General features: G+C 38.3%; 1 protein-coding gene across 25 annotated transcripts in view; it reads left to right on the forward strand.

Moving 5' to 3' along the window:
* The window catches only part of LRRC4C (leucine rich repeat containing 4C), a 1,360,095-nt gene that overhangs the window by 1,314,492 nt on the left and 30,409 nt on the right, over positions 1 to 15,194 (forward strand). For 5 of the 25 annotated variants that reach the window (XM_012452372.3, XM_012452375.3, XM_064365015.1 and 2 more), the window contains 2 exons: positions 2,753 to 2,904; positions 8,343 to 8,478. The exons of 17 other annotated variants lie outside the window; for them this stretch is intronic. The gene's annotated coding sequence lies outside the window, so the exon portion shown is untranslated. The remainder of the gene's footprint in view (positions 1 to 2,752; positions 2,905 to 8,342; positions 8,479 to 15,194) is intronic. 3 more of the 25 variants (XM_064365012.1, XM_012452384.3, XM_064365010.1) reach the window with 2 other exon arrangements.

The following is a 15,194-nucleotide window of genomic DNA, read 5'->3' on the forward strand; positions in this document are numbered from 1 at the left end:
CCTAAACATATTTTTCTTTCATGAAGTATTTTAGAAATACCAGGTACTTTAAAAATATTTACACATTGAGAATTATTTGTTGCTAATTTTAAAAATAACTTGTGTATACATTTGGGAGCCCTATTCTCAAGTAAACATTTTATTTAACGGCTTCCTCACTATCAATCATTGCCAAAATGTAAAGCATGGCCAGAGACAAATAAGGTTAATATTTGAGAGGGGTTCTTACCTGGAATTAAAAACTCTGGAACCTATGATTTCGAAAATCAGTAAAATTATTTTAGTCATTATACTGAACTTATACAAATGGTGGGACATAATTGTAGGGAGATTTAATTTTTGTCTCCTATTAAAATTTATTCATAGGCCAAGTTTTACTTCTGTTCCTAGATGAAAACATTCTGAAAATATTTAGGTAACATGAAGCCTGAAGCCCCATGATCAATAATTTAAATATCCAGGTTATATGATATTTAAGACTTTTAACTGATATTAAGATTCCTGCCTTTCCCAACACAGGCTCAATTATGAGTGGGAAGCCTGAAGTCGCAGACTGAGCATGGATGTGGCTGGTTTCTTCTCTATGTTGTCACATAGTCTTCTATTCCTCTTCTTCTATCTGCCTACTCCTAGTTCTGACTCTTCTTTGCTGCATCATGGTTAGGGAAAATAGGTGAGAAGGAGAATAACTTGCATTTGATGGTTACTGTCTTGAGTTGACACCATCCTCTTTGGATCTGGCAGACATCTGAAATTGACTTTTTAATGATGATTTTAATGTGTTATTTGGTGACCCACCCCTGCCCTTTCACTCTCCTATAAATCTGCCTTGATGAGAGTGATGGCATATTGCTAACACATTCCTTACTCCTTTTTCAGTTCCTAAGCATTCAGAAATACTTTCAGATTCCCTCTAGTAAGCTGTTTACTCCTGCAGGCAATGCTTTTGTACAGGATCTTGTATATCTTCAAGGCTTTTTTGTTGACACCTTTGTATATATGATCAACATCTGTTCTCATGCCCTTGAAATGTTTCAGATGAAATTTAGACAGCAGCCTTCAGAGTCTCTTCTATTTAACCATCATAACCCTATCTTTAGTCTTGTGATGAGGTACAGGATCCTTCTGCAATTCTCTTCCCCATAGAGTTGGAGATAAGTAAGTCACAACCCACTGACAGTTTGCTCAAAAATCTAATAATCATCTTGAAGCCACTCTCTACAAAATTGAGGGACAGGATGCAATACCACCCACAACTTAAGAGTGAAACTCATAGTAAAACTCTGTTCCCCCCCAAAAAAAATCTCTTCACAACTCTTCTCTGGTCGATTTTTGCATCTGTTGTGTTAAGAGGTAGGTTATGAACAGCCACTGATGACCACCTCCATTGTAAATGCATACCCCCTTTCCAATATACTATCCACTGTGTCTTGGTTCCCTGGCCAAAACTTTCAACATTTTGTTATTTATGTAACAACAGACAGGTGTAGTCTCAACAATGATTTATGAAAACTTAAAAAGGTTCTTTATTCTTTCATTCAGTAAGTGTTTAGAAACTTATATGCCAAGTATTATTTTGGCCTCAAATAAAATGAAATAGTGAACAAGTTATATAATGTCCTTCCATTCACGAAGCTTCCATTATTTTGATGGCAGGAATACAGTTTTAAAGGGAAACAAATGAACACATAATGCAATTTCAGGGAAAGGAGATAAAAGTGATAGTGTGCAGGTGAGTAGGAAGACTTTTTAGAGAAATTTGTGAAGAAAGATGTGTGAAAAAGTAGTATTTGTACAGAAGTGATTCAAATTAATTTAGAATGATTAAAACTACATTATGGAATAAAATATATGTATTTTAATATACATAAGCACATCTGGAGAACTATGAATAATAGGCAGTGGGATTTTCATATATATTTCTTGCTCTTCCTCCCTTAGTAAGTGGGAAGAATCTCTCACCTTTTCTGAGGAGGATTTCTTAATCTGGTACGATCAGGTTCCTTTTCTTTCTCTTCTGTGGGTCCCACACAGCTGGCCTGCACTGGGACGTTTGTGACCTTGTATAAGGGCTCTTATTGCATTTTTAGACTATTCTTAGTCTCTGCTAATGAGATCCCTCAGAGTTCGCTTTGAGTATCACATCTTAATCACTTGATTTCTGCAGACATTTCCTTTCTCCAAATAAACTCTTCAAAATGCCTGCTGCTCTGTGCTCATTAACCTGGGAATGGCTTCTCTAACTACAAGTTGAAAATTATCTTCGACATCTGAAACTTCTGTCCTGATAAGGATTCTCCAAGCAGTGAACAATGAAAAGAATATTTTGGACTCTTTGGGGTATTAAAAAAAAAAAATCAACAACCACATTTTCATCTGCAAGAGGATTTTCCCTGTATGTAGAAATGTACACTTTGCTTTCTTGCAGTGGAGTATAATTATAGTCCATCCCCAACTCCACTATCTGCCCAATTTCCACTTAATCATCTCATGCTTAATAAGATTTAGATGATTTAAAGATAAGAAAAAAATAATGAGTGAATAAAGAAATGAATATTAATCAACTAGGAAGTTTTTGTTTCATTTTATTTTGCTTTTCTGATACTCTTTTCCTACTATTAATCCACAATTGATTTGATATGAGTGTCATGATGAAGACAGTAGCATTCATTTAAACAAACCCAACATAAGACTAGAATCAAATGTCAATTTAAACATCTGCAACATTTTTTCATTTGTTGTTGGATATTAGGTTGGAGACCTGTATTCCTAAAGAGCTGGCACTTTGATGGATCACATTAAAAATCTTTCCAATGTACAAATGTTCCAATCCAGAGCCAGAGAGCAACAGCCCCTCTCTTTATCCTTGCCAAATTTCACATGCCAGGGAATCTATTTTTTTTGGTAAGTATGTTTTAAGCTCTAATAATGCTATTTTAAAGTAAACTTTTGGTTTTGGAATACCAAATTCTAAAATTTCCCTTGTTCTTAGGGACAAAAGGCTAAATTGCATACCATAATTGTTAAACTGAAACTATAGTCACAGATTAATGTAATTTTAAAAAATTTTTCCATAAGTTATTGAGGTACAGGTGGTATTTGGTTACATTAGTAAGTTCTTTAGTGGTAATTTATGAGATTTTGGTGCACCCATCAAACCGTTTGTTTTTTTCTTACTGATTTGAGTTTGTTGTAGATTCTGGATATTAGTCATTTGTCGGATATATAGATTGTGAAGATTTTCTCCCACTCTGTGAGTTGTCTGCATACTCTACTGACTGTTCCTTTTGCTGTGCAAAAGCTCTTTAGTTTAACTTGAGCAGTATACACCACACCCTATTTATAGTCTTTTATCCTTCACCCTCACTTCCACTCTTCCCCCAAATCCCCAAAGTCCATTGTATCATTCTTATGCCTTTGTGTTCTCATAGCTTAGCTCCCACATATCAGTGAGAACATATGATGTATGCTTTTACTTTCTTGAGTTACCTCACTTAGCATAATAGTCTCCACTCTCATCCAGGTCACTGCAAATGCTGTTAATTCATTCCTTTTTATCGCTGCATAGTATTCCATCAGAGATATATATCACAGTTTCTTTATCCACTCGTTGATTGATGGGCATTTGGGTTGATTACACGATTTTGCAATTGTGAATTGTGCTGCTATAAACATGTGTGTGCAAGTACCTTTTTCAAATAATGACTTATCTTCCTTTGGGTAGATACCCAGTAGTGGGATTGCTGGATCAAATGGTAGTTCCACCTGTAGTTGTTTTAGGAATCTCCACACTGTTTTCTGTAGTGGCTGTACTAGTTCACATTCCCACCAGCAGTGTAGAAGTGTTCCCTGTTCACTGCATCCACACCAACATCTACTGTCTTTTGATTTTTTGACTATGGCCATTGTTGCAGGAGAAAGGTGCTATTACATTGTGGTTCTGATTTGCATTTCCCTGATAATTAATGATGATGAGCATTTTTTCATGTGTTTATTGGCCACTTGTGTATCTTCTTTTGAAAATTGCCTATTCATGTCCTTAGCCGACTTTTTGATGGCATTGTTTGTTTTTTTTCTTACTGATTTGTCTGAGTTGATTGTAGATTCTGGATATTAATCTTTTCTCAGATGTATAGATTGTGAAGATTTTCTCCCACTCTTTGGGTTTTCTGTTTATTCTGCTGTTCCTTTCACTGTGCAAAAGCTCTTTAGTCTAATTAGGTCCCATCTATTTATCTTTTTATTGCATTTGTTTTTGGGTTCTTGGTCATGAAATCCTTGCCTAAGCCAATGTCTAGAAGGTTTTTCCCAACATTATCTTCTAGAATTTTTATAGTTTCAGGTCTTCGTTTAAGTCTTTAATCTATCTTGAGTTGATTTTTGTATAAGGTGAGAGATGAGGATCCAGTTTCATTGAATTACCCCAGCACCATTTGTTAAAAAGGGTGTCCTTTCCCTACTTTGTTTTTGTTTGCTTTGTCAAAGATCAGTTGGCTGTAAGTATTTGGGTATATTTCTGGGTTCTCTATTCTGTTTCATTGGCCTGTGTGCCTATCTTTATACCAGCACCATCCTGCTTTGGTGACTATGGCCTTATAGTATAATTTGAAATAAGGTAGTGTGATGCCTCCAGTTTTTTCCCTTTTCTTAGTCTTGCTTTGGCTATGCAAGCTCTTTTTTCATTCCATATAAAAAATTTTAGAATTTGTTTTTCTAATTCTGTGAATAATTATGTGGTATTTTGATGGGGATTGTGTTGAATCTGTAGGTTGCTTTTGGCAGTATGCATATTTTCACAATATTCATTCTACCCATCCACGAGCATGGGATGTATTTCCATTTGTTTGTGTCATCTATGATTCCTTTCAGCAGTGTTTTGTAGTTTTACTTATAGAGGTCTTTTGACTCCTTGGTTAGGTATATTCCTAAGTATTTTATTATTTTTGCAGCTATTGTAAAAGGGGTTGAGTTCTTGATTTCTCTGCCTGGTTGCTGTTGGTGTACAGAAGAGCTACTGATTTGTATACATTAATCTTGTATCCAGAAACTTTGCTGAATTCCTTTATCACTTCTAGGAGCTTTCTGGATGAATCCTTAGGGTTTTCACGGTAAACGATCATATCATTAGCAAACAGTGACAGTTTGATTTCCTCTTTACCATCTGGATGCCCTTTTCTTTCTCTTGTCTGATTGATCTGGCTAGGACTTCCAGTACTATGTTGAAGAGGAGTGGTGAGAGTGGGGCGTCCTTGTCTTGTTCCAGTTTTCAGAGAGAATGCTTTCAACTTTTCTCCATTCAGTATCATGTTGGCTGTGGGTTTGTCATAAATGGCTTTTATTACATTCAGGTATCTCCCTTGTATGCTGATTTTGCTGAAAATTTTAATCATAAAGCAATGCTAGATTTTGTTGAATGCTTTTTCTGCATGTATTGAGATGGTTGTTTTTTGTGTTTAATGCTGTTTATGTGGTGTATCACATTGACTGACTTGCGTATGTTAAATCAGCCGTGCATCCATGGTATGAAATCCACTTGATCATGGTGGATTATCTTTTTGATATCTTGTTGGATTCAGTTAAGTTAGTATTTTGTTAATTATTTTAGTATCTATGTTCATGAAGTATATCAGTCTGTACTTTTCTTTCTTGGTTGTGTCCTTTTCTGGTTTTGGTATTAGGGTGATGCTGGCTTCACAGACTGAGTTGGGGAGGGTTCCTTTTTTCTCTATCTTGTGGAATAGGGTCAAAAGGATTGGTACCAATTCTTCTTTGAATGACTAGTAGAATTCTGCTGTGAATCTGTCTGGACCTGGCCTTCTTTTTGTTGGTAATATTTTAATTACCATTTCAATCTTGCTGCTTGTTACAGATATGTTCAGCGTATCTGATTCTTCCTGCTTTAAGCTAAGAAGGTTATATTTTTCCAGGAATTTATCCATCTCTTCTAGGTTTTCTAGTTTATGTGCATAAAGGTGTTCATAGTAGCCTTAAATGATCTTTTGTATTTCTGTGGTGTCAGCTGTAATAGCTCCTGTTTTGTTTCTTAGTGAAGTTATGTGGATTTTCTCTCTTCTTTTCTTGGTTAATCTTGCTAATGGTCTATCAATTTTATGTATCTTTTCAAGGAAGCAGCTTTTTGTTTATCTTTTGTATTTTTTAAAATTTCAATTTCATTTAGTTCTGCTCTGATCTTGGTTATTTCCTTTCTTCTATTAGGTTTGGATTTTGTTTGTTATTGTTCTTCTAGTTTCTTAATGTGTGACCATAGATTGTCTGTTTGTGTTTTTCCAGAGTTTTTGATGTGGGCATTTAGGGCTATGAACTTTCCTCTTAGTACCACCTTTGCTGTATCCCATAGGTTTTGATAGGTTGTGTCATTACTGTCATACAGTCAAAAGAATTTTTTAATTTTCATCTTAGCTTTGTTTTTGACCCAATGCTCATTCAGGAACAGGTTAATTAATTTTCTTGTATTTGCATGGTTTTGAAGGTTCCTTTTGGAGTTGATTTCCAGTTTTATACCACTGTGGTCTGAGAGAGTGCTTGATACAATTTCAATTTTCTTCAATTTATTGAGGCTTATTTTATGGCCTATCAAGGTCTATCTTGGAGAAAGATCCATGTGCTGTTGAATAGAATATGTATTCTGCAGTTGTGGGATGAAATGTTCTATATATATATCTTCTAAGTCCATTTGTTCCAAGGTATAGTTTAATTCCACTGTTTCTTTGTTGACTTTCTATCTTGATGACCTGACTAGTGCTGTCAGTGGAGTACTGAAGTCTCCCACTATTATTGTGTTATTGTCTATCTCATTTCTTAGGTCTATTAGTAATTGTTTTATAAATTTGGAAGCGCCAGTGTTAGGAGCATGTATGTTTAGGATTGTGATATTTTCCTGTTGGACAAGGCCTTTTACCATTATATAATGTCCCTCTTTGTCTCTTTTAACCACTACTGCTTTAAAATTTGTTTTGTCTGATATAAGACTAGCTATCCCTGCTCACTCTTGGTGTCTACTTGCCTTTGTTCTGCCCCTCTACTTTAAAGTTATGTGAGTCCTTATGTGTTAGGTGAGTCTCCTGAAGGCAGTAGATAATTGAGTTGGGTTGGTGAGTTCTTATTCATTCTGCAGTTCTATATCTTTTAGGTGGAGCATTTAGAGCATTTACATTTAATGTTAGTATTGAAATGTGAGGTACTGTTGTATTCATTGTGTTCTTTGTTTCCTGTGTACTTTTTGTTTTTTTCTTTTGCTTTTTAGCTTGTATTTTTGTTTTATAGGTCCTGTGTGATTTATGCTTTAAAAAGGTTCTGTTTTGATGTGTTTCCAGGATTCACTACAAGATTTAGAGCTCCTTTTAGCAGTGCTTGTAGTGGTGGCTTGGTAATGGTGAATTCTCTCAGCATTTGTCTGAAAACAAATGTGTCTTTCCTTTCCATATGATGCTTAGTTTTGCTGGATACAAAATTCTTGGCTGATAATTGTTTTGAGGAGGCTAAAGATAGGACCCTCCTCTCTTCTAGCTTGTAGGGTTTCTGCTGAGAAATCTGCTGTTAATCTGATTTTTCCTTTATAGGTTACCTGTTGCTTCTGTGCCACAGCTCTTAAGATTCTTTCCTTCCCCTTAACTTTGGATAACCTGATGACAGTGTGCCTAGGTGAATATCTTTTTGAGATAAATTTCCCAAGGGTTTTCTGTGCTTCTTGTATTTGGATATCTAGATCTCTAGCCAGGCCAGGGAAGTTTTCCTCAATTATTACCCCAAATATGTTTTCTGAGCTTTTAGAATTCTCTTCGTCCTCAGGAACACTGATTGATTATTCTTAGGTTTGGTCATTTAACATAATCCCAGACTTCTTGGAGGCTTTATTCATATTTTCTTATTCTTTTTTCTTTATCTTTGTTAGACTGGGTTAATTTGAAGACATTATCTTCAAGCTCTGAATTTATTTCTTCTATTTGTTCAATTCTATTGCTGAGACTTCCAGAGCATTTCACATTTCTAAAAGTGTGTCCAAAGTTTCCTGAATTTTTTATTGTTTTTTTCTTTAAGCTATCTATTTCACTGAATATTTATCCCTTCACTTCTTATATCAGTTTTTGGATTTCCTTGCATTAGGCTTCACCTTTCTCTGGTCCTCCCTGATTGATTAGCTTAATAACTAACCTCCTGAATTTCTTTTCAGGTAAATCAGGGATTTCTTCTTAGTTTGGATCCATTGCTGGTAAACTAGTGTGATTTCTAGTGTGATTTTGCGGGGAGGGTGTGGGGTGCTGATGAGCCTTGTTTTGTCATATTACCAGGGTTGGTTTTCTGGTTTCTTCTCATTTGCATAGGCTCTGTAGGAGGGAAGGTCTAAGGCTGAAGGCTGTTGTTCAGATTCTTTTGACCCACACGGTGTTCCCTGGATGGGCGTGGCTTCCTGAGAGTGGAACTGCAGTGATTGTTGTCTCTTCTGGGTCTAGCCACTCGGTGAGTCTGCCCGGCTCCAGGCTGGTACTGGGGGTTGTCTGAATAGAGTCCTGTGATGTGTACTGTCTATGGGTCTCTCAGCCATGGATACCAGCACCTGTTCTGGTGGAGGTGGTGGAGGATGCAATGGACTCTGTGAGGGTCCTTAGCTTTGGTGGTTTAATGCTCTATTTTTGTGCTAGTTGGCCTCTTGCCAGGAGGTGGTGCTTCCCAGAAAGCATCAGCTATAGTAGTGTGGAGAGAGACAGGTGGTGGGTGGGGCACTAGAACTCCCAATATAATATGCCCTTTGTATTCCACTACCAGGGTGGAGAGGGAAGGACCATCAGGTGGGGGCGGGGCTAGGCGTGTCTGAGCTCAGACTCTCCTTGGATGAGTCTTGCTGTGGCTACTGTGGGAACTGGGGGTGAGATTCTCAGGTCACTGGAGTTGTATACAAGAAGGATTATGGCTGCCTCTGCTGAGTGAGTTATGAAGGTTGTCAGGGAAGTAGAGGAAAGCCGGCAGTCACATGCCTCACCCAGCTCCCACACAAATCGAAGGGTTGGTCTCACTCCCATTGTGCCCCCACCACAGCCTCAAGACTCTTTCCAGGCAGAGGGCAAGAGGGGCTTGAAAACTTGCTGGAGGCTGCCTCCCAGCTGCAAAAGAAAAGGGTGTTAGTTCTTCCCCTGCCTGTGAAGTCTGCATGAGGGATCTGTGCCCTCCCTGGAGTGCTGGCCAGGAGGCTTCTCACCCTCTTCAAATAGTTACCAAGTTCAGCTGGTGAAATTCCTTCTCCCTGTGGAGCTTTACCCCCCTGCCACCCTCCCAATGGATCCCCGTGGTACCAGGCATAAATGGGCTACTTGGGGATCCAGCAAGCTCCCAGAGCCTTTCTGCTGCTTCCTCTCTCTACCCCTGTATTTCACTTGGCTCTCTAGCTTGACTCAGCTCCAGGTAAAGTCAGTCAGGAACTTCTCCCACAAACAGACTTTCAGCTTCTCCAGCAGGGGTGTGTGTTTGGAGAGGAGGGTCTCCCTTTCCCACAGCTGGGGCACTCACAGTATTTGGGGTGTCTCCTGGGTCCTGCAGGAACAGTCCACTTCCTTCAGAGGGTCTGTGGGTCCTCTTGGGATTGCTGGTTTGTTCTTGTAGTTCATCTGGAGCTAAAATTCACAGTGCAAGCCTCCAGATGCTGCTCTGTTGGGAGCTGCAATCTAGTCCTGTCTCCCATCCACCAAGATCCCTTCCATCACATTAAAAGTGAATTTTGAAGCTGAAATTATTCTGAAAAAATTAGTTTACTTAAAAATAAGCTTGGCAGGCAGTTATTAGAAAAAATAGTTGTAGACTTTTTGAAGTATCTTCTGGGAACAACTCAGAGAGGAATAGCCTAATGTCAGAGAATAATGACAGAGATCTCATGTTGCCTTGTTTCTGCCCTAAAATCCAAAAGTATATTGCAGGCTTCCAGCTACGTATGAAAATTTGGCCTTCACCAAGGGGACGTCACTTTATAAACTGTAGCACATTTCCATCTCTTGTCTCTACCTTCCGTGAACTACTTCAGAACACTTTAAAGCTGAGTTCTTAATCAGAATTTCAAACTAGTAAGGGAGAAACATACTTGACTTGAAATTATAATTTCTTGAAAAGATATGAGAACTGATATTATTTTGATTATACAAATGTCTTCATGTATCCAGAAGAGGTATCTGAACTAGAAAAACAGTATAGAAACTCTAGTTCTATAGAGGCTTATCTACTGGGTGTATGCCTGCCACTGAGATAATGATTGATTGCTGTATAACTGGGCTCTGAAACTTTGTTAGTCTTGTTTCAAAGAGTTTTGATTTACCTTGATCTGAAGAAAATGCAAAAATCCCTGACATTTCAGAGCTTATTCTCTTGGTTGTGGTTTGGATGCCCCAGGGAACTGGATTGGAGTGGAAAAGAACTGGGACAGCCTGGTTTTAAAGCAAAATTTGTCATTGGACAGGGAAAACTCTTGGGGAAAAAGTTAGAGAAGGCACAGCCTGCCACAAAGACTAGAAAGAGAACCAGACTAACAGAGAAGATAATATTTTCAAAGGTCTAAGAATAGCTAGGGAGGTGGAGGTGATCCCTTGACACAAACACTGTTGCAGCCATATGGAGCATGGCAGTGGGGAGTTCAAGAGAAGATGATATTTAGGTAGTTGGCAGATGGCATTTTTTTGGTTTCTCTCACCACCACCCCCATATCTAATCCCTACGCAAATCTTAACTCTACCTCCATAACAAATTCGTAATCTTCTACTTCTTCTATTTCTACTGCTGCCACCAAAGATCAAACCATCTCTCTCATGTATCACTGATCTACTACTGCTCCCTTCAATTAGTTCTCATACATGGTCAGAATGATTGATAGATTTAAAGTCTAAATCAGGTGGGCATGGTGGCTCATGCCTTTACTAGTACATTGGGAGGCTGAGGCAGGAGGATTTCTTGAGCTCTAGGGGTTTGAGACCAGCCTGGACAAGATGGCAAGACCAGGTCTCTACAAAAATTAAAAATTATCCAGGCATGGTGGTATGTGCCTGTAGTCCCAGCTACTGAGTAGGCTGAGGTGGGAGGATCCCTTGAGCCCAGGAGTTCAAGGTTGCAATAAGCTATGATTATGCTACTGCAATACAGCCTGGGCAACAGAGCAAGACCACGTCTCTTTCAAAGAAAAAAGTCTAAATCAAACTATATTATTTTCTAATGTAAAATTTTCTATGATCTTTTCATCGCATATAGAATACAAAGAAATTGCTTTACCTGGCCTGCAAGGCCTAGCTCTCTTTAGTATGTTGAATTTTTTTTTTTTTAACACAAAAAATCTACATACCAACCCCCCAGATGTGAACTTATTTGGAAAAAAAGTCATTGTGTATCTAATTTAGTTGAAGATCTTGAGATTAGATCATACTGGATTATCCAGGTGAACCCCAAGTACAATGACAAACGTCCTTATAGAGACACACAGAGGAGAGACACAGGGAGAAGAGAGGAAGGGCCATGTAGGGGTAGAGGAAGAGACTGGATTCATGTAGCCACAAGCCAAGGAACACTTAGAGCCACCAAAGTTGGAAGAGGCAAGGAAGAATTCTCCCCTAGGTATTTTGAAAGGAGTGCAGCCCTGACAGCATCTCAATTTCAGACTTCCAGCTTCCAGAACTGCAAGAGGATAAATTTCTGTTGTTTGATATCATCAACTTTGTGGTAATTTGCCGTGGCAACCACAGGAAACTAATACTTCTTCCAACGACATCTCTAACATCTTTTGCTTGCCCCTGTTATGTCTACTAGACTGGCCTATTTCTTCCCCTTATTATTCTTTAAGTAAGTACAACATGCTCCTTCAAAATTGAAGAGTTTATACTACCTAGTCTCTCTTCCTGGAATATTTTTCTTTTTTCTTTTCTTTTTTTTTTTTTTGAGATGGAGTCTTTTTCAATCTTGGCTCACTCACTGCAACCTATAACTTCTGGGTTCAAGCCATTCTCCTGCCTCAGCCTTCTGACTAGCTGGGATTACAGGCACCTGTCACCACACTCGGCTAATTTTTTGTATTTTTAGTAGAGATGGTGTTTCACCATGTTGGCCAGACTGGTCTCAAACTCCTGACTTCGTGGTCTGCCCACCTCGACCTCCCAAAGTGTTGGGATTACAGGCGTGAGCCACCGCACCTGGCTTCCTGGAATATTTTTCTTCCAGATGTTTTTATATCAAAGTTCTTTCTTGTCATTCTTGAATTTATACATCTCTTTTTCAGAGGGGCCTTACCAGACCATTAATTTAAAGTTTCCTCTCAGTCAAACTATCCCAGGCTTACAGACAGCAGGATCCTTTATCTAGAAAACCGCACAGTCTTGGCCCAAAAGCTCTTTAAGTTAATGAACAACTTCAACAAAGTTTCAGGATACAAAATTAATATACAAAAATCACTAGCATTCCTATACACCAACAACAGTCAAGCCAAGAGCCAAATCAGGAACACAATCCCATTCACAATTACCACAAGAAGAATAAAATACCAGGAATACAGCTAACCAGGTAGAGGAAAGATCTGTACAGCGAGAACTACAAAACACTGCTCAAGGAATTCAGAGATGACATAAACAAATGGAAAAGCATTCTATGCTCATGGACAGGAAGAATCACTGTTGTGAAAATGGCTATACTGCCTAAGGCAATTTATAGATTAAATCATATTCCTATTAAACAGCCAATGACATTCTTCACAATTTTAAAATAGAAAAAACTATTTTAAAATTCATATGAAACCCTTGTCTGCCCCCCACCCCCACCACAGAAAAAGCCCAAGTAGCCAAGGCATTTAAAGAATAAAGCTGGATGCATCACACTACCCAACTTCAAGCTCTACTACAGGGCTTCAGTAACCAAAACAGCATGGTACTGGTGCAAAAACAGACATATTAATGGAACAAAATAGACAGCCCAGAAGTAATGCTGCATTCCCATAATTATTTGATCTTTGACAAAGCTGACAAAAACAAGCCATGTGGAAAGGACTTCCTATTCAAAATAGTGCTGGGGTAATTGGCTAGCCATATGCAAAAGATTGAAACCAGACCCCTTCCTTACACCATATACAAAAATTAACTCAAGATGGATTAAAGACAAATGTAAAACACAAAACTATAAAAACTCTGGAAGACAATCTAAGCAATGCCATTCTGGCCATGGGAACAGGCAAAGATTTAATGATGAAGCCACCAAAAGCAGTTGCAACAAAAGCAAAGATAGATAAATGGGATCTAGGTAAACTAAGGATCTTCTGCACAGCAAAAGAAACTACCAACAGAATAAACGGACAACCCACAAAATGGAAGAAAATATTTACAAACTATGCATCTGACAAAGGTCTAATATCCAGCACCTATAAGGAACTTAAACTAATTTACAAGAAAATAACAACCCCACTGAAAAGTGGGCAAAGGACATAAACACTTTTTAAAAAAAGAAGACATACACGTGGCCAAAAAGCATATGACAAAAAGCTCAACATCACGGATCATTAGAGAAATGAATCAAAACCACAATGAGATACCATCTCATACCAGTCAGAATGGCTATTATTAAAAAGTCAAAAAGTGACAGATGCTGGTGAGGTTGTAGAGAATAAGGAATGCTTATACATTGTTGGTGGGATTGTAAATTAGATCAACCACTGTGGAAAACAGTGTGGCAATTCCTGAGAGACCTAACGTGAGAAACACCATTTGACCCAGCACTCCCATTACGGGGTATATACCCAAAGGAATATAAATCATTCTACCATAAAGACACATGCACTTGTATGTTCATTGCAGCACTGTTCACAATAACAAAGACATGGAACCAACCTAAATGCCCATCAACGGTAGATTGGATAAAGAAAATATAATACATGTATACCATAGAATACTATGTAGCCATAAAAACAAATGAGATCATGTTCTTTGTATGGACATGGATGAAACTGGAGGTCATTATTCTTAGCAAAGTAGCACAGGAACAGAAAACCAAATGCTGCATGTTCTCACTTATAAGTGGGCGCTAAATGATGAGAAACATGGACGCAAAGAGGGAAACAACACATACTGGGGTCTATCCGAGGGTAGAGGGTAGGAGGAGGGAAAGGATCAAGAAAAATAACTAATGGGGACTAGGCAAAATACCTGGGTGACGAAATAATCTGTACACCAACCCCCCATGACAGAAGTTTACCTATGTAACAAACTTGCACATGTACCCCTGAACTTAAAAGTTAAATAAAAAGAAAAAAACAGTTTCCTCTGAATTCTTTTCTTTTCATCTGAACAATTATGTCTACCTCATCTTTTTAAAAAATTATCTGTCTAACCCACAAAAGGTAAGCCCCATGAAGTAAGATGTCTTCACTGTCTGATTCATTGCAGAATCCCCAGTGTCTAGAACTACAGTCTCTGCTATTAAGCTATTAATGTTAAATAAGAAAAAAATGTAGAAGAAAGGCTATCAGTGCTGGAGGGAGTTAGGGTGATAAAGTTGGAATCTAGAAATTTGTGCAGCAAGTCAGGTTCTTAGTTTTCAAGGAACTTGGACATTGGATATATTATAATAAAAAGACCTAGATTCATGCAACAGTATAGGGATGCTAAAAGAGATCAGAAATATGGAGGTGTTGTCTTGGGACCAAACTGGAAAAACTTCCCATAGTATAGGGTATGGAGTATAACTTTTGAAGCCTAAGATCGGTAATGATGTCATGAGGCTGTATGAGAATGAGGCTTAACAAGATGGCCAGGATTTCTTCTACCTTCAGGTGGAGGTCAGTGCCCACTATTAAATGGGGAGAAGGGCTAATGAAGTTGAGAAAAAGTCAGGCACTTGCAACATGAGGCAGGAGCTAGGATTCCCAACTGCTATGGTAATGAGTTTCTGATAATCTAAACATAACCATTTTCTAGGATTAAATCTAGGAGACTAGGTCCTTCCCAACAGGGCCCACTTTAAGTAACGTTTACGTTTGAAAATAATGACTTAATTTAATCTGTGTGTTCTCAATGCTGCTATACCACTGGAACCTAGAAAATGCTATACCCAATGGCAGGGTGACACAGAGTTCCCACAGTATCTAGCTACCAGTGTTGAGCAGGAAGTTCATTCCTGATGATATCATTATTCAAATTTTTGTGCCTTATCTACCTTAGTATCAGTTTAAG

The sequence above is a fragment of the Aotus nancymaae genome, unplaced genomic scaffold (assembly GCF_030222135.1).
Source record: "Aotus nancymaae isolate 86718 unplaced genomic scaffold, 86718_ANA_hifiasm-v0.15.2.pri h1tg000059l, whole genome shotgun sequence".
Taxonomy (NCBI): domain Eukaryota; kingdom Metazoa; phylum Chordata; class Mammalia; order Primates; family Aotidae; genus Aotus; species Aotus nancymaae.